At 46.0% G+C, this 20,397-nt stretch overlaps 1 long non-coding RNA gene and 2 other non-coding genes across 3 annotated transcripts in view; 1 reads left to right on the top strand and 2 right to left on the bottom strand.

The window, feature by feature from the left end:
• Positions 1 to 20,397, bottom strand: part of LOC131915344 (uncharacterized) — a 117,695-nt gene that overhangs the window by 53,254 nt on the left and 44,044 nt on the right. The window lies entirely within an intron of this gene.
• Positions 16,311 to 16,382, top strand: Trnae-uuc (transfer RNA glutamic acid (anticodon UUC)). Its single transcript has one exon. It is a non-coding gene; the product is annotated as a tRNA-Glu (tRNA).
• Positions 19,590 to 19,661, bottom strand: Trnac-gca (transfer RNA cysteine (anticodon GCA)). Its single transcript has one exon. It is a non-coding gene; the product is annotated as a tRNA-Cys (tRNA).

Genomic DNA, 20,397 nt, shown 5'->3' with positions numbered 1-20,397 from the left:
GGCCACCGTGGGTAGGACCAGTCTCTGGACTGGGGATCTTGGATTATGTAAGGTGAAGAAAGCAAGTTGAGTGCAGGCAGGCATGCATTCATCCCTCTGTCTCCTGACCATGGCTGTGAGGCAACCAGCTGCTTCAACCACCCGCTGCCTTCACTTCGCCATCCTCATGGACCGGACCATCAACTGAGAGGTAGAATAAGTCCTTTCTCGGTTAAGTTGCTTTGATCACAGTATTTTATCACCGTAACCAGAAAAGAAACCAAGTTCATGAGCTTAGTCATTGGGGTTGTGGGGGAGGATCAGAATCACACAAGTCAGTAGCTGTGTCTACAAAGCCTGGATTCCTGGGTCCTGTCCTCATGAACTCTAATTTGGAATGTGTTGTGTCAAAACCCAGAAGTCTTTTTGAAAAGTCAAGTTCTTTGAGTGATCCTGATGCCTGTCGTCTTTGGTTGTGATTAGAGATGCTTACATCTCAACCCAAACCTTCCTCCCTCTGCTCCACTAAAGGGCCATCCATCCTTAGAGAATCTCAACATTTCTAACTCTCTCAGTCCAGACCTTAGATTTCAAATGCATTTAATTACATGGCTGCACAGAGGGGAATGAGTTTCTGGTCTCCAGAGGTGGCTGAATTCTGGCCCCAAAATAGTAATTCAGAACCTATGGAGCTGGTTAGTGAGGCAGGCTCAGTCCCCTATGAAGCTGTGAGTCAGAACATCTTTTTCAGTCTTGAAAGTGATTAATAAAGCAGAACAAAGTCTTTGAAACATTGTTTTCCCCCATAACAAAGAGACGAGCGTGCATCTATTTAAGTTAGTGCCGTTGTTATAGAAACTACCTATTTTAAGTGAGCAGTAAAGAAATGCACACTCCCCTGAGACGATGAGCTCTGGAGGGCTTGGCTGTTCTAAACGTACATGTTGGCTGCCTCGCTAGTCAGGCTGATGTGTTTGTCTCTCACCACGGAGACTCTGAGCACTGGGTCCTCAGAGCTGTCTCCTTCCATTCCCTCTAGCATAAGCCTTAGGATTCCAGGATACCCCAAATCCTTTATTTCACATACTCTGTTTAAGCATCAGAGGAAGGGAATTGGCCATCCTCTTTCCCTCTATTATATGAGTTTAACAATACGAAAACTGTTGGCTCTTCTCGTGAAAGCATCACATCAGAAAAATAATGCTAGATCTCCTTGGACCCCATCATGTGAAGGGAAAAGAAGCCCCTGCCCCAGACTGCAAGTCTGCTAGGTGGGTCAGCTAGGAGGTTATCCAGGAAGTTACCACCTAAGCCTGAGTCAAATGAGACAGATTTTCCAACGAAACCTGTTGCCTGAATGGTGTCGTTCTCCTGACTGCTCACTTCCCTCCCCATCCTCCTTCCTCTATTATTCTGTACTTCATAAATACCATGAAAACTCCATTTGAGAATGACACTTTGGATTATACTGATTCTATACTAGGTGTCTGTGGCCAAAATAAAAGGACGTAATATAATAAACATCTCAGGCATTTTAGGCACAACTGTTCACTCTGTCATAACTAAAAAGCAAGTCAGGCATAGTGACATCCACCTGTAATCCCAGCACTTGAGAGGATGAGGCAGGGCATAAGTTCCAGACAAACTGGAGCTACATAGACAGTACTGTCCTGGAACTCACTATGGAAGACCACCACCATGCCCAGCTTAAGCCTTACCCTGTCACAGTTGGCAAACCTGTTGGGATTTTATTTTATACTAGAATACTAGAACTGGAGTATCTGAATAATAATATGTTAAAATGAGGTTGAAACATCCTTGAATGTGCCTCATGTCCTAATAATGGAGAGTCTAAATTTAAAGGCAAGAAATGAAGGATATCCAGAGGCTAGGTGCCCCTCACCACCACAAGCTACATGACAGGTGCTAAGCCAGTGTCCTACCCAGGCTTATTCATTCTGTGTAATAGCATGCATTGGGGGCAGAGATTATCCCCCTGGTTCCTTCCTTCATCAATTAGATGAGAATAAACAGGCCTCGTTTGGTTGCAAGCAACAGAAAGCCCAACCCAAGATTCAGGCACGGTGGTATACCCTTGTAATCCCAACACTTGGAAGGTGGAGGCAGGAGGATTAGGAGTTCAAAAGTCAACATTGAAAGGTCTGATAAACGACGCTGATGGTGGCACTGGTTACCAGTGGAAAAGTCACAAGCCATGGACACAACGACCAGAGTTACAAAGAGCTGTATTAGAAGGAAGGAGGGAATAGGAGAGAGGAGAGCCAGGCCTGGAGAGAAAGATGGCAGGAGCAGAGCAGAGAGGGAACAGAGAGAGAGCAAAGAAAGAGTGTGGGGTCTGCATCCAGCTTTTTAAGGCACATACGTAGTCATTAATGCCCTCAATGACATAAGACGCAAGACCCCGAGCTGCACATGTACAGGAGTGAGGGCAGGATCCTAACAATCATCAACTACATAGAAAATTGGAGTCTAGCCTGAGCTACATGAGATCCTGTCTCCAAAAAAAAAATGAAAAGGAGGGCGAAAGAGAGGGAGGGAAGAAGTGAGGCTGGAGGCAGACAGGGAAGAAAGCAAAAAACACGGAAGGAAAGCATAACCCAAAAGAGGATCTACCACCCTGTGTGACTGAAACTCCTTAATGGGAACTGAGACTTCTCAGTCAGGGCTTCAGAGATATTCCTTTCAAGAGGACTTTCTTCCTCTCTGTCTCTTAGCTCCTCTGTTTAGGCATCAACCTCAGTCTTCACATCCACACAAGAGCAGCATGGCTAAAATAGTACAAACATCTACACTGTCTCCAGACCCAAGCCAAAGAAGGAACACTTGCTTCTACTCCACCCTCAGTGACAGTCTTAAGATGCTTTATTGGTTCAGTCACAGGAAATGCACCTCGGTGGCCAGAATGCATTCAATGAGTTGAAGAAATTGTGCAACCTTCCACACTGGAGCTCAAGAACAAGCATGACCAATTAAATCCCAACCACTGGTAACAGCAGTGAGACAGAGAAACATCCAAACAAAGGCAAATAAAATCTGACCTTGTAAGTGTATTGCATATAATGTGTTAGTTACAAGTAAACTGCTTTAAAAAACTCATCCCTGCTAATGGGCTCATATGAGTTACTCTCATGAATCTGTAATCAAGAAGCAATTATGATAATCTATCGTGTATTTATGTTTGGGTCACTCCAAGCCTTTAACATGTCCAATAGACTCCATCTCATTCTTGCACCACCTCACAAGAACCAATCCAAAAAAAAAAAAAAAACAAATACCAGCTTCTGCTTTAGAAAGATGCTTTCTTTAATTGAAACTGTGGCTTGTGATATTTTTCCCTTGCAGACCCCAAGAATATCAGCTTGCTGTGGGATGTCTTTCTGTACTCTATGAATGTGTGTTGCTCTGGTTGGTTGATAAATAAAGCTGCATTGGCTTATGGCAGGGCAGGATGGAGCCAGGCAGGAAAACCCTAGAGAGACAGTGAGAGAAGAACGGAGAGTTGGGCAGATGCTGCTAGCCACTGCCAGGAGAAGCAAGGTGTAAAAGTACCAGTAAGCCACAAGCCACGTGACAAAGCATAGATTTATAGAAATGGGTTAATTTAAAATGTAAGAGCTAGCTAGCAAGAAGCCTGAGCCATTAGGCCATATAGTTTCAAAATAATATAAACCTCTGTGTGTTTATTTGGGACCAAGCAGCTGCAGGACGCATGGGTGGGAGAGATTCATCCCGACCCCAGGGTCCAGACAGGACTGGAGAAACCTTCCCGCTATGCCAGCTGATAAGCTTAAACCCACACCCCCTCGTTAGGCATTGAAATGAGAAGATTCAAAGGCACATGCAGTCTGGGGAGAAAAAAAATCAAACAGAAAATTATCTAATTACTATGTTTCATAGTTGAGGAGAGCCAACAGAAGAGAACTGAAGAAAGGGATTCTTACATCAGCAGGCAGGATTCTCTGCTTGCATTCCCCGCCTCTCCTGGCCTCTGGAGAAGAGAAGCTTCAAGTACTGCTAAGCTAAAGGACAGAGGTTCCAAGGATGTCTTTATCTTTGCAAATCTGAGAATTCAACCCCGTATGGGTGACAGTCAAGTCTCTGCTGTCGTTCTGGCTATTAGTTTAGGAGAGTTGTAGCGTTACATGATGGGCATCCCGACAACACTAACAGCACAATGGATCATGACCAGCAGGCCAGATTTCATGTGCAATTCCTCCAGCTCACTCCAACACGTTATCTGCAGTTCATCTGTAAGAAGTGGTGCTGCCACAAACCTTAGGCAAGTCACAAAATGAAAAGAAGCTGGGCCATGTTTGGAAGTAAGACCATTAAATGTTCTAATGCAACCCGGGCTTCCAGCCCATGACAGGCAGAGTGGGGCAAAGACACCCACGTGCAGGCGTGGGGCAGAGTGACCTGGGCTTCAAGGAGAAAACATGGGCCTACCCAGCATCACAAGGCACTGAGCAGACAGGCACTATTATGATAACCAAATGTATGGTATGGTATGGGAGAGAGAGACAGAATGGTTCATTACCTGTGGACAGAGACATATCTGAAGAGGTGAAAACAGGTGAGGAGCGGGCTGAGTTGGGTAGCTTGATTGCCACCTAGTGTCATGATGATGTCTGGGGCTGGGCTGCTGCTGGAGCCCATGTCTGGGTTCATGGCCCTGATGAAGCCACGGTCTATGTTGATGTCCGAGGTTCCTGATGTCACTGAAGGCGGAGAGGACAGAGCTGTACAGAGTTGACCCCACCCATCACTGGCTGCAACACTAGGGAAAACTGGTCCTGCCCCTCACCAGCTGAAGCAAGCACTCAGGAGAGAGGGTCCTACACCTCACCTCACCTGGGCAGAACAAGAGAACTGATCCTATTCACAAGGGCATGGGCAAGCTGGCCCTGAGGGCATGGGAAAGCGGGTCATACCCCTCTCATCTGCTTTGTGGTGGTGTGGGTGAGAGAAAATGCCTTCTTCCCCTTGCCCCTCAACACCTGCAGCAGGTGGGAGACCTGACCCAACCCCTCACCAGCTGCAGTACCCAGGAGAATGGGCCCTGTGCCTTGCTTGAGCAGCACAGCAGAGTTGATCCTGTAGACAGGGGCATGAGTGAGCCAGTCTTGGGGGTGTGAGAGAGGCATAGCTGGTACCTCCTCCCTCATCTGTGGTGTGGTGTGGGGGGGGTGAGGGAAAGATGCCCTCCCCCTCTCTCCTACTGCCACCAGCTGGCAAGGGAGCTGACCCTCCCCTTTACCAGGTGCAACACTCAGGAAATTGGGCCTTGCACCTCATCTGATCAGCACAGTAGAGCTGACCCTGTTGACAGTGGGCAGAGGGGAGCCAGTCTAAGAATATGAGCGTGGGAGATCTGGTCCCACCCCTCATCTGCCATTTGGTGGCATGGTGTGGAAAAGATGCCCGCTCCCCCCACCAACCCTGCTGCCCCTCTATGCCTGAGGCAGATGAGAGAGCTGGTCCTGAGGTCATAAGATCCAGAGAACTGCCTCTGCCCCTCATCAGCAGCAACACTCGGAAGAGCAGGCCCCGCACCTCACCTGGGCAGCACAATAGAGCCAACCCTGTCAGCAGAGGTGTGGGTGAGCCAGCCCTGAGTTGTGAGCATGGGAGAGCTACTCCCGCTACTTGTCTGTCATGCACTGTCCCCCTTAACCTCTTGCCCCTCACCACCTGAGACAGATGAGGGAGCTGACCCTCCCTCTTACCAGCTGCAGCACTCAGGAAAGCAAGCCCTGCTCCTCACCTGGGCAGCACAGTAGAGCTAACCCTATAGGCAGAGGTGCAGGTGAGCTGGCGCTGTGGGTGTGAAAATGGGATAGCTGACCACACCCCCTTCATCTGCCATGTGGTGGTGTGGATGAGGGAAAGATGCCCTCCCCCCCCTTGCCCCTGCCACCTGTGGTACTCAGGGATCTGACCTTCCCCCTCACCAGCTGCAGCACTTGGAAAAGTGAACCCTGACCCACACCTGGGCACCACAGTAGAGCTGACCCTACTGATAAGGTGAACTGGTCTGAGAACCTGAGCATGGGAAATCTGGTCCCTCCCCACATCAGCTCTACGGTAGTGTGGATGAGAGAGAGATGCCCCTCCCCCGCCCCTCGCTGTCTGTGGCAGGTGGGAGAGCTGGCCCTGAGGTCATAAGAGCTGTCCCTGCCTCTCACCAGCTGCAGCATTCCAGAGAGTAGCCCCTGACCTCACCTGGGCAACACAGTAGAGCTGGCCCTAAAGAGGCAAATGTAGGAGAGCCAACCCTGAGGGCTTGAAAGCAGGAGAGCTGGCACTGCCCCTTGCTCATCACTACAAGGGGTGAACTAGCCAGGGTAGTGCTATTCAGCTCACCCTGATGGTGTAGTCAGAGAGAGCTGGCAAGCTGACCAACCCTGCAACTACCAGGCCCAGAACCAAGGTTATGAGTTGGCCCACTGCTGTGGGATGTTCTGTATGGCAAATGTATTGCTCTGATTGGTTAGTAAATAAAACACTGATTGGCCAGTAGTCAGGCAGGAGGAAGTATAGGCGGGACAAGGAGGAGAATAAAGCTGGGAAGTGGAAGGCTGAGTCAGAGACACTGCCAGCTGCCAAGATGACAAACAGCATGTGAAGATGCCGGTAAGCCACGAGCTATGTGGCAAGGTATAGATTTATAGAAATGGATTAATTTAAGCTATAAGAACAGTTAGCAAGAAGCCTACCACAGCCATACAGTTTGTAACCAATATAAGTCTCTATGTTTACTTGGTTGGGTCTGAGCGGCTGTGGGACTGGCGGGTGACAAAGATTTGTCCTGACTGTGGGCCAGGCAGGAAAACTCTAGCTACAGCCCACCCCAACATCCACCCATCTATGATCTATTGGAGCACATGAAGGGGCTGGTCCTGCAGACCCAAAGAAGAATCCCAGTAAGGGCCCAACATCAATAGTGTAGCAGAAACCAGAGGCCTCGAACCAGACCAATGACTCTTTGCAATGAACACTTGCAAGTAAAGATAATGGATAAAAGTGCTTACTGCGTGACTCCCTGTGTCACACTACAACTTCCATGACGAGACTGATTTTTCCTCCTTTTTTCTTTTTTTTCTCTTAAATTTTATTTTATTTTGGGGGTGGGGGATTGCAAGGGCAAAGGGTGGATATTAAGGGACAGGGAATAAATAGGATCGAGATGCATGATGTGAAAGACACAAAGAATAAATAAAAAGAAAGTTTTGAAAACAGTGTTCTAATACGCAGAAACCCAGGAAGGCTCTGTGCAGGCAGTGTGGTTTCATTAGGGAAAAGTTATATCCATGCTTGTCCCAGCTGACCTACAACACATAACACACCAGTGGCTTAGGTCTCAGCTTCAGTGACCTTACAAATGTGTACAGGTATGTGTGCATGGATGTGGGCCTGGTCAGGTGTGTGCTGCTGCCTGGGGGGGAGGGGGTAGAAGCCAGAAGTGAACCCCAGCTGCAGGTTCTCAGTTGCTGTCTACCCTGTTTGGGGGGACAAGATCTCATTGGCCTGAAGCTCGTCAAGCAGGCTAGGCTTACTTTCCAGAGAAGCCCAGGCACCTTCCTATCTCTGCCTCTGCCCCAGTACTGAGGTTATAAGTGAGCTTTCCTGTTCCCGGACTTGTTGATTTTACATGGGATCTAGGGGTAATACTCAGGTCACCACGATAGCACAGCAAGTACTTACCACCTGAGCTGTCTGTCCTGCCCTGACCTTGCAAATTTAATGTACTTTTTTTTTGCAAGTAAACAAGTTATAACATTTCATCTGCTGCAATTCATTTTACTTACTCATTTTCCTCAACATCCTGTCTTTTATGAAAAACATAGGACGTTGCAAAATAGAGGCAAATCTATTTTGGGTCCAATTTACCAACATGCACATCAAAAATTTTTGTCCTGTCCATGAAGGACAAAAGAAAAAGAAAAAGTTGAAGAAATATGACATAGATAAAAGATATGAAAACTTAGTACTTTGTGTCATGGGTTTGTGAGTAGTTTTGCAGAGGGGATAGCTCAGAAACATACAATAGTTTTACAGGGCATTTTCCATGATTTAAAGCACTCCTGTATGTCAATTATAAAAAGCCACAGACTGGTAAGATGGCTCAGCAGGGGAAGTCACTTGTTATTCAAGCTTGATGACCAGAGTTGGATCCCTGAATCCCACAATGGAAGGAGAGAATCTAGTCCCAGCAGTTGTCTTATGGTCTCCACATAAATGTACCACATGTGTGCTCATACTTATATATATATCATATAGTACACATACACACAGAAACACACACAGAGATACACACACACACAGTAATAAGTAAAATATTTTTAAATAAAATAAGAAACCATTAACCAGAGCAGCACACTGTGGCCCAAGGGGTCAACTGCATGCCCAGCTTTATAACTCAGTTTGGAGTGAACATAGCTTCACTCATTTATTTAAGTGTGTTCCTGGCTGCCTTCACACTATAGTGACAGTGATAAGTGGTTGCCATAGAGACTATCATCTGGTATAGACAAATAGCAAAGGTTTTCCCGGCCGTTGCCCAAAGGCGAGAAGCCAGCAGTCTCTACAGCACCCTTGTCTTGGTGTCTGGGTTTCATCACCCCAGTGGTAAGGGAAGCACAAGAACAGGTGCATTCGTGTGGAAAACAGTGAAGCCCCACCATCCTAGGCCCTCACAGGAAGAAACTTCTCCTTCGTAAGAGCCGACACACTGGACAGATCCAGAAAGGAAGCTCAGACTGACACTATCAGGCACCATGACTGCAGATTGCTTTACCATTTCATACTTCCATTCCTTTGTTTGTTTGTTTGAAGACTTTCTCTGATTTTTTAATTATGTGCATGTGTCTGTGCATATGAGTATGGGCACCCACAGAGGCCAGAGGAGGACATTGGATGTCCTGGAACTGGAGTTATAGGAGGTTATGGGCCGCCCAACATGGGTACTGCAAGAGCAGTACACACTCTTAACTGTGGCTACTGCAAGAATAAACACACATTTGCAGACTTTGTGTCCTTCTTGATTTGCAAGACTATGCTTTTGCCTCTTGTAGCTCTCACTGGGTGACCACTGCCAAATCAGTGGGTAGATTTACATGGAAAACTATCCAAATCTCATACTGGTCAGTCAAAATCTTGAGAGTCTAACCTTAAAACCCCGGGCTAGGCTGTGAGTGAGAGGTGCCAGGTTCTTTCTCATCCGGAACTCACTATCAGGGAGATCTAATCAGGAACATATGAGAGAAAAGTGAATTAGGGTATCTTCTGAATTGGTTGTTCGGGTTGGCTGAAATCATCAAAGGCACATTTGTTGGTACATGAAAAGAACACTGGTCAATTTGCATCAGGGAAGATCCGCCAGGAGAAGCTTGAAGACACCATGCAGACTTGACGATCATATACAAGGGATTGATTTTAGATTAAAATATTCTAAAATTTGCATAGAGAACACACAGTCTATAGAGTGCTAGAGGGTAACACATGAAACAGTGTTAGTAAGCTAGAGGAATTTCTTGGTAGGATTTTGCAACCCTTCATGACAGTGTCTACTGTGTGTATGCAAGAAGGTTAAGTGGCTCACAGTATTTTCAAAACTAATTTTTCTGTGAAATGTTCCTACTTTAGAGTATCTTTAAACACACTTTAAGATATATAGGAGATAGCAACACAAATCAATTAGCTATGCTTCCTAATAACAAGCTGCTCAGTGCCATGGTAAAGATAAGCAAGAGAAATTCAAATATAACAAGTTGCATAGCAATGAACTTTAGCATTTTCCTCTTCTCTTCTCTCGTTGTTTCTTCTCCTTGTTTTCCAAATGTAAAACTAATAATTTAAGCATGACTAAGCATCTTTCCCTTCTTTCCTCACATTGAACTTGCCATGATCGATCTGAAACATTTATTTCCCTTGGGAAAGTGACTGGTGACTGCACCAAGAATATAAAAAGGAAAACAGTTAATACTCAGCTTCATGGGTTCAAAATGAGATTCTGTAGCAACTTAACAGCTTAGAGAAGCAAGCTTTTTCGGGAGAAAGGGGATTTCCTAAATCTCTTTAACTCCCCAACTTAGGAAGAGCTAAGCCCGAGTCAGCTAATCATACATGTTCCTCTACCTCTGTGCTTCCCAAATCTTTATGTGCATACAAGTCACCTGGGACATTGTTCACAACACAGGTTCCAATCCATGAGAACCAGGTAGAGCCGCATCTCTTATAAACCCCTGGGTGATGCCACTGTGCATCCAGGGACTGTGTGTTCAGTGAGATGCCACAGCAGATTACTTTTGGATATTTGGTGGCCCACCATGAGGCTCTCTGCCCTCAGGTAGAAGAAAGTTTAATGCTGAAGAAGTAACAAACCCAAGTCTCTCCCATCTAAACTGTGGACTGGTGGAATGAACAAGAGGCAGAGGGTAGGTAAGATGTACCTTAAGTTCCCTTCTTTAGATTTCAGACCAGACCTCACCAGTGTGTTAAGAAAGGGTTGAGGAAATGTCCTAAGGAGAAAGACTGACCAGGAGGGACTGCCAGTGCTGGAATGCATGTGTCTTGGTTTGCCCCTGTTCTGGAGTGATCCCTTATCCCCAAATTGGGTGATGAGAAGAACTCTGCTAACTCCCCAAAGCTGCCTTCTGCTCTCATGGATGGCCTCAACAGCTTCAAATGTCTCCTGAAAGTCAATCTGGGAGTTTCACCTAGGCAACTACAGACCGATGCTCCCACTAGACCACAGGGGCACCAACAGCACCCCAGGAACCTAGTGCAGCCAGAGAGACCAGACTACTGGGAACAAATGCAGATGATGTCAACAGTAACCATCAGCCAGCTGAACACTCCTATGGTGGTATTTTATTTGTACTGAAATGTGATTTTAATTGTATGTTAATAAATAAAGTTGCCCGGGGGTCAGAGCTATTAGAGCCATAGCAAAAGCTGGGCGGTGGTGGTGCACGCCTTTAATCCCAGCACTTGGTAGGCAGAGCTAGATAGATCTCTGTGTATTCAAGGATACAGCCAACAGACAGTGACGAGGCAGTCATGTGGTTTTACAACCAATGAGAAGGCAGAACAGAAAGTCTATATAAAGACAAACAGACAGGAAGTAGGTCTCTTTTGGAGAGGTCTCTTGGCTGAAGAGGCTAGCTGCAGCAGGCGGGTAAGGCTCTTAGCTCTGATCTCTTGGCTTTCTTCTTTGCATTGGTTCTGTGTTTCTTATTTAATAAAACGGTTGGTTACATCTACACACTCCCCACATGGAACTAGTTGACCTTGGGCTTCTCCAAGCTATATAACATCCCAGCACATCCCTTCTGCCACAGACACTAGGATGGTTCCAGAAAACCCTGCATGCATGGCCCAAAATCCCACCCCCAACACAGCAGGCAAGGCCACAAAGCCACCCTCTCTAATGCCACTACCGCTTTGAAGATACACAATGGCTGGAGACAAGAAGCAAATGCACTTTCTATTTGAAAGAAAAGACACAGGGTCCTGTAAAGATAGTTAAACTTCCTGGCCTGGCTTCAGTAGAGCTGGGTTCAACTGTGACTGCAGATTTGTAACTACTTGAAACTACTCTCATTTGGGGACAGTACGCACTGGAAAGGGATTAATGTCTTCACATCTAAACTTCCCCTTACTTCATGGAGCTTCAGATAATTAGCTGTAATTTCTCTTCTCTCTTCCTCCTATATGTTTCTTGGATGTCCTGACACCCTGACAAATGTCTAAGGGAAATAAATACCTTCTTAAAAGAATGCACATCTCACTAGCAGACACTAGGTAACTAAATAATGCTACCTCTGAGCTCTCTGTTAACTCATGCTGTCAGGAAGAAATGTAGAGGTGCTATCTGAGAACTACCCTGGCACAATGACAGCATTACCCAGTGAGGAGCGGGCTTTCTCTCACCCTGGTACAAAGAAGGCACTGCCCAGTGAGTAGCGGGCTTTCTCTTGGGTCCCAAATAGGAAGTGACTTGACCTGCCAAAAAGATTCACTGGTAGGATTTTTAGTGCTCCTAATCCAACAGCAATGAGAGAAACAGTGTTGCCATAAAACACCTACAGAGAGACGGAGGGAGAGAGAGAGAGAAAAAAATTCTGACATTGCAGCCATGCCTCTCAGCAAAAGCACCTCAGAGAGTGGAGAGGATTTCTCCGGATTTCTGTGGTGTCTCCTGTATTCCCACAGTCCACCCCACAGTGATGGACGTGTGCTTCCTGCTCCACCTTCCCCCTCATTTCCATCCCATGAGAGTCAAGGCCCCAGAGATCTCCTGGGACCCGTGGGACAGCCTTTCAAGTTGCTCAAATGATAGGAGGGGTGAGAGGAGGAGAAGAGGAGGAGGAAGAGCAGGGAGGGAGGAGAAAAAGCGGAAGAAAGGAGGAGGAGGAGGGAGACAGGAGGGGAGGGGATGGGGAGGAGAAGACTAGGAAAGGAGGAGGGGAGGAAAAGGAAGAAATATGAGATGGTTCAGTCAGCAAAGTGTTTGCCTTGCAAACACAAGGACCTGAGTTCAATCCGCAGAACTCACATTTAAAAAACAAAGCAAGCCAGGCGGTGGTAGCGCACGCCTTTAATCCCAGCACTCGGGAGGCAGAGCCAGGTGGATCTCTGTGAGTTCGAGGCCAGCCTGGTCTACAGAGTGAGATCCAGGACAGGCACCAAAACTACACAGAGAAACCCTGTCTCGAAAAACCAAAAAAACAAAAAAAAACAAAAAAACCCACAATGGCGGCACACATTTGTAACAGAAGTGCTGAGGAAGTAAAGGCAGGCAGATCCCTGGGGTCCACTGGCCAGCCAGCCCAGGCTAATCGAAGAGCTTCAGGCCAATGAAAGACCCTGTCTCAAAAAGTGAGGTGGACAGCTTCTGAGGAATGGCACCCAAGGCCATCTTCTGGCCTCGACGTGCATGCAGACACGTGCACGTGCACTTGTCTACACACGGGAGTGTGCCTGCACCCACAGGAACATACATGCATATATGCATATACACAAAGCAATAAAAAGTTAAAATAGAAACATTTTACACTGGGCAGATAAGATCTGTTGTGTTTCCAACTCAAATAAAAGCTAATGTTTTGCAAATGTCCTGGGAAACTAGGAAGCCTTTTACAAAAATTACTTAGAAAAGGCATGATACTTTAGACAATTATGTAAGTAAGCACAAGAAAGGGAATAAAAAAGACCTACGGTGACTATGATAAAAAGCAAAAAGCAACCATGCCCAGAGAGACAGACTAGACAAAGGAAGTCTACACACTGAGTCATAACTACCCCCTGCGCCAGGATCATGAGAGCTGATCAAGTCCAGTAGTTAGAAGATGTACTTCTGGGTCCTTCATTGTGTAACTGCCTGGCTAACTCAACTGTATCTGGTTCTCACCACAGAGTTCTCAGCTAACCCTTTTATCATCACCATAAAGACCTAGGTATGTTCTTATTTATCCTGACAGAAATTGAGCAGACCATATCTATTCACAGAGTCAAGATTATAGTGCCCCAGTTGGTGATAGGAAAGAATTGGGCATATGTGCCCTGAAAACCATCTCCCTGTGAACCACTGTGTCCTTTGTATGTAGCATCCACATTTACCTCATCAAAGTTAGTGGTACACTCCATTCTTAAAGAAAGTGCACTGTGTTCTTCAGAACATGTGGAAAACATCCAGGAAAAACACAGCTTACCAGTGGCCAAAAAGTAGAATGATCCCCCAATACGGTACATGTACAGTAGCCTCCTGCCTGGCCTGCAAAGCACCAAGCTACCCACTGGGCTCACTGTGTGTCCTGCTGGCCTTTCTGAATCATCCTCATCCATTAAGGCTCAGATCAAATTTCACTTCCTAAAAGAAGCCTCCCCTGGCCACTCAAGCCTCCATTGATCTCTCCTTTCACAGAAACTTCTAGAGCAAGTATTGATTGTACCGTAATTGCAGTATTTAATCACATACTGTCTTGTATTCCTTAAGTCCTTTTTTTTTTTTTATGCAAAGGCATTGTCCAAAAAGAGCTGGAAGATTTCACTACCATAGGGTTTCTCAATAAGTGGTTGGATTCCAGGCTTTCCTATAATCATAGTCTAACATGTTTTAATTGCATGTTTCATTGCTGGTAACTCACTGTTTTCTGGTCTTATTACAGCAATGGACCACTGGAATACTGAGTCCTGATGGAAGAGTCTGGAGTTCCTGAGCTGCCTGATAACTCCACGCTTAGCTCTCATCCCTGACCCAGCTCCTGACTCACCAACTGGCATCCCTGACAGCTCTTCTTCACCCACAAGCAGGCCATTCTCTTTCCTCCTCAGAGACGGCTGCCTGCCCTTCAGACTAGCTCTCCTAGCTTAGAGCTGCTTAGGCAGAAGTGTCCTTCGCAAACACTCCCCAGGTAGCCTGCTCTTTGCTGCAAAGCTAACATCTTCCTAATTGATAACCTTGGTTCACATGGCTCTAGGAACCATTTGGTAGCTCTCTGCTGCTCCCGTCTGGCAATTTTGTGACACTGCATCAATTCTTTCAAGGAATTCAGGCTTGGAGCTTCAAATTCTGGTTGAATCCTGTAGATTGGGGGTGCAGGTAGATAGACAGATAGGTAGATAGATGATAGATAGATAGATAGATAGATAGATAGATAGATAGATAGATAGATAGATAGATAGATAGATAGATAGATAGATAACGAGATGTTTTCAAATTTCCCTACCTTTTGTTAACACTTACCTATTTCATCTTTGGCTACCCCGATTAGCTAGCCCTGCATCATTAGATACTAAGGTGCAAATAGTTTTGCTAAAAAGCTAGCCGTCTACAACAGACGCCAGATTTCTACATCAGACACCTCTACAGGTACAAGACTCTCTGTATGTGTGTGACTCTGTAAGGTGTGACTCTATATGCTCTCTCATCCATACCATAACAAAGGTTAAGCCTGATGGCAAACGGACAATTCACGAAGATTAGTTTATAGGGTTGCCCGAGAAGCTTGTTGAAAATTAAAATTCCTAAGCATCTACAGACTCTGATTTTCTAGATAGGGCCCAGAAACTAATTTTTAACTGGCATCAGGTAATGGGAACGCAAGAGGTCCGTGGCAGACATCAGTCTCCTAATCATTTTCTACTCTGTTCTTCTCTACTCCTTGATTCAGCCAAAGCCCAGTATGAGCATCCTGGGGTTTAGAAACCAGAGCAGCAGAAGGGGGGGGGGGGTACACGATGATGACGACGACGTGGATGACAAGCTTTCATGAGTAAGCTTCTAGGTCCAACTATCAGAAATTCCCTCTCCTTTGCAGTGTGATGAGTGCAGTGCCCAAAATATGCCTAACAGCAGCATGTGGTACAAGGGAGTGCGGTCATTTAACAGCGCTCTGTTCCATAATTTATCACACAAGACCTTGCAGCACATACAGATAAATTGCTGAGTCAGCAAATGGTTAAGCTCCCAACAATTATTCCAAATACATTGTGGTGTACTTTATTAGGCCTAGAGATGTGATCTCGAAGAATTTTATTTCAGTTATTTATTTCACCAAATGAAGATTTAACAGACCAACCTGATTTCTTACTAATTCTCTAACACACACACACAGGGGGCGGGAGGAGAGAGAAAGGGAGAGAGGAGAGAGAGAGAGAGAGAGAGAGAGAGAGAGAGAGAGAGAGAGAGAGAGAGAGAGAGAGAGATCTGCAAGAATCCTGGCTGCTAAAACTAGCTTTACTTCATGCCAAAGGTGGTGCTCGGTAACAGCGCTCGTCCAACCTGAGCATGCTCATGATCGTGGGGTTCTTGTTGAAATGTGGGTTCATTTTCAGGTCTAGCACGCAGACCAGATTCGGTGGTTTCCGTGAGTTCCTGGTGAAAGCGCTAGGCACGCCCGCACTCGCCCACTACCCCGCTCTTGCTTAGTCGCTTTTATCATCAGTTTCATGGCCTATCTATCTAGGCAGCGCATTCCCATGAGCTTTGTCCCAGACAGCACCTCTGGCAAACTGATCACCATGGTATTGGGTGCCTAAGTTGGCTTTCTGAGACGAGCAGGTAGCACAGACCTTCTGACGTCAGAGACCACAACTTCCCCCTCAGAGCCTGCTAACACTGCTGTTCTCTGAGCATTCTAGGAAGAGTGCAGTGAGGTTCTACTGAGCACACACAGACCACAATCGCTTCCTTTCTGGCTCTTCAAACACCTCCAGGCCACCCTGCTCCTCCAGGGAGGCAGATCTGAGCCTACCTGCCCCAGCCTCACAAGTGACTGCCTCATGAAGAAGCTCCCATTACCACTTCCCACATGGTCTAGCGGTTAGGATTCCTGGTTTTCACCCAGGCGGCCCGGGTTCGACTCCCGGTGTGGGAATATGAGCTTCTTTAGTTTGGTGCAGAGGAGAGTTAAGTACTCTTTAGCAGAAAGAGGGAGCTTCTTGAATGAGCATATCGATGCAAGTCCAGACTGGTCTAGTGTCTCATTAGAAAGAAAATAAGAAAAGCTGAGCACTCTCTAACAAAACCCATTATGTGTATATGTGTACACTTGTTGGGCAAGCACTCCACCTCACCTAGGTTTTTTTTTTTTTTTTTTTAAATATATATAATGTTGAGACAGGTTCTCACTAAGTTGCCCAGGCTGACCTTGAACACAAGCAAGCCTTAAACTCACCATTTTCCTGCCTTTGATTCCAGAGTCACTGGTCTTACAGGCCTCTGTCAGCTACCCCAGTAAAGATCATCTCATTGGCGACTAACATTGCACAGAAGGTAGGCTGGGCCTGTTGTGGCCAATCAAGCTTGGAAGAGCAAGGTTTGCTTGTGGCTTCTGCCCTGAGGCCCGCTGTCTGCTTTATAATCCTGCTGGCAGCCCTTATTAACCCGCTTAGGAAGGGCACATTTTCCGGGTGCTTGGTTTGACTCTTGCAAACAGTTGTGAGAATTAAAGGAGGCATGGCTGATTGGTGGTTCCTGATTGGTGGAAGCCTTCCCCTTATTCATCATTCCCCCAGAACTCCTTCAGCTGATTACGATCCCTACTTCCCCACCCTGCTTCCCCACCCTCCTGCATCATATTCCAGCCTGAATACAGTCTTCGCCGTCCCCAGCTACCTTCACTTGCTCACACATTGGAGAGAGAGAAAGGACTGTGACAGGGACATTTGATGACACTGTGCTGCTGGCTTTAAAGACAGAAAGAGAGGAAAATGAGCCAGAGAAGCTGAAAACAGATACTCGGGACAGACTCTCCCTAGAGGCTTCTGAGAGTGTGAAGCTCAGCTAACATTTTGCCTTTAGACCACTTGAATGGAGCTGAAACTTCTGCCTCCAGCTCACTGGGGGAGGAACACAGATCACCACTGCCTTGTATTTTAGTGGACTCCCCTGGCTCAAGTGAGCCAACATGCATTGTCTGGAGTGTCCATATAGATGCTAAGAAACAAACAAAAATATCACTCACTCGTACATGCAGAGAGAGAGGGGGGGAGATGAAAAACAGAATTGCCATAACTTATAGGGTAATTCCTATAGCTGTGCACTCAGTTGACATATTCAGTTCTTACATGGAACTTAGTGGAGAGCGAACTATTGCTGCCCCTAAAGCACATATAAAAAATGGTGAGCTAGCTGGCCCAAAATCATTGCAGAGAGCTGGAACAAAACCATCCGAACTCTTCCTAATTGCATTACAATGAGAGAGGAATAGTCCTTTCAAAGCAGGAAGCCCAATTTGCCCCAGAGTAAAACAGAATCCATCAAGTACTCTATAATGAGTTTTACTTGTCATTTCTTTTCAAAGAAAGATGAGCCCAGCCTGCACCCTACTTAATGAAAGCTTGGGTGCAATTCATTTTCTTCTAAAGTGGAATATAATCAAGAGCCTTTTGATTTGTCTCTAAGGACCCCTGTGATATAGCAACCTTCAAGGAAACATCAAATGGAAATCAGGAGAAGTCTCCATATGCTTCCCATCCTTCCCTCCACATACACGAGTCTTCATTGTTCAGAGTGCAACCCAGGAAGGAGGTATGAGATGGAAGTGTGGCTGGAAGGGAAAGTTAAGTGAGCTCGAGGGTGTATTTCCAAGCTGGCCATCACATGGGAGTTTGTGCAAGGATGGCTTGATCTCAAAGTTGTCAAGATGTAGGAGCCACTGCATCCCAGGGCCATCTGTCCTAAGGAGAAAAAATGTACCCCTCAACTGCTGCATCTCTTTAACCTACCAGGGATCACACTCTTAAAGAAAACTGACTTTCCCTCCCTGGGAAACCATCAACCGTCCACAGCGCCTCAGTTGGAGTGGGGGTGACCCCTGAACTTCCTTTTTGTCTTAGTTACTTTCCTATTGCTGTGATTAAAACACCAAGACCAAGGCAAATTATAAAAGAAAGCATTGAATTTGGGGCTATTAGAAAGTGAGTCTATGACTCTCCTGGCAAAGAACATGGCAGCAGGCAGGCAGGCATGGTGCTGGAGTAGTAGCTAAGAGCTCATATCTTGATCTGCAAGCACAAGACAGAGAGAAAAGAAACTAGCTAGAAATAGCGTGACTTTTGAAACCTCAAAGCCTGCCCCCAGTGACACCCTCCTAAGCCTTCCCAAACAGTTCTACCAACTGGGGACCAAACATGCAACTATATGAGCCTATGGGGGCCATTCTCATTCATACCATCATGACCCTTCATCCCAAAATGCTGACTGCCTTCATCTTGTGTAGACAACCATAGCTGCTTGGAGTTCATGAGTACTGAAGTCCTGTCATGTCCTGACATTTGGCTTTCACGGTCTTGTTTCACCCATGGTCCCTGAGCCTTGGGGAGGGTGTGTGACATACATGTCTAATTTGTGGCTGAGCACCCCACTGTTACTTATTCTCTGCACTTTGACCAGTTGTGAGTTTCTGTGTTAACCACCCTCCACTGCACAAAGAAAGGGAATGTAACATAACAGCCCAGATTGGGTCCTGGAACAGCAACAAAAAGCAAAGAATGAGGAAGAGGAGGAAAAGAAGGAAGGAGGAGGAGGTGGAGGAGGAAGAGGACAAAGAAGATGATTAAATCTGAATAAATTCTGTAGTATGATTAATTAATAGGGTTGTACCAGGTACCAATGTTTATTTCATGGTTTAAAAAAACAGGCCAGGGTTCTATAAGGGATTAACTAATGTTAATGGGGAAGTAAGGGACTTCTCTACACTATCTTTAAAACTCTTTTGTTGTTGTTGTTGTTGTTGTTGTTGTTGTTGCAGAATTAAGTTATTTTAAGCTTAAAGAAAAGGAGTTGCAAAGGGTATGGTTGATAAGAGTGACCCTACAGAAATGGAAAACAAAAGGTACATTAGGGGATGAGTGTGTGTTTGTGTGTGTGTGTGTGTGTGTGTGTGTGTGTGTGTGTTATTAATAAATGCAACTATGTCTGAGTCATGGTATTAGAATAGTGAGCCTGTGGCTCCCTTGCCAGGCAATCGTGAACCTCAGAGTAAATGCTTCTTCCCATTTGGAGCGCTAGATAAATGTTTGTGCATCGTAGTTGAGGATTTGTCATGAAGCTGCCAACTGAAACAAAAGACATCTACCACAGGGGGCACCTGGATTTGAACCAGGGACCTCTTGATCTGCAGTCAAATGCTCTACCACTGAGCTATACCCCCATGACAAACCTAAGCCTCCTGTAAACATTTGTTCTGCTCCTATGACTTACATCACACTTCATAAATACCTCTCATGCCTGAGATTCCTCTAGGATTTGACTCATCCCTAATTATCTTCTCAGCACACTGTCTCCTGCTGTCCCCAGAGCTTAAGTATTTAGTTCTTCCTGTCACCTGAAGCTCAGACCAGTCTCCTCAGTCTAATTATCTCACCATCAACTGTGCACACATCTTCAGGCAAATCAAAGAGTGTTCCACGCAGAAGCGGCCACCGATGAGGTGGGACGAGAAGAGTCTGGACTCAGGTCTGTCTACACATGGTCTTCAGAAGTTCATGTTTGACTCTGAAATGACGGGCAAACATTGCATATGTGCATGTACTGTGTGTGTTTTCATCAGATTTCCACGCAGGGACATCAGTTTTGTTTCATAGTTACAGCAAGGCAAAGAAACAAAAATCAAAGCAGAGAAAGACAGATAGTTTGAAGTTCACAGTTCACGCTAGATTCCTATTCTCTTGAGTTTTAATCGAAGAACTCTCAATTTTGTGCACGGCTAAGACTGAGCCAAAAAGTTAGAGAAGCGCTCATCACTGTAACAAATTTGCCTTGATAAGGCCTGTCAGACACTGTAGGGCAGGGCCAGGGAATAAACAGCAAGAAGCTGGGACTGTAGATCAAAGGCTTCCTAGAGGCCCCAAACACCCACTCCCATCCATTCCATTCTCCATATCTTT

The sequence above is a fragment of the Peromyscus eremicus genome, chromosome 7, assembly GCF_949786415.1.
Source record: "Peromyscus eremicus chromosome 7, PerEre_H2_v1, whole genome shotgun sequence".
NCBI classification, from domain to species: domain Eukaryota; kingdom Metazoa; phylum Chordata; class Mammalia; order Rodentia; family Cricetidae; genus Peromyscus; species Peromyscus eremicus.
The sequence above is the reverse complement of the archived record's forward strand: the minus strand, read 5'-3'. Positions and strand labels throughout refer to the sequence as shown.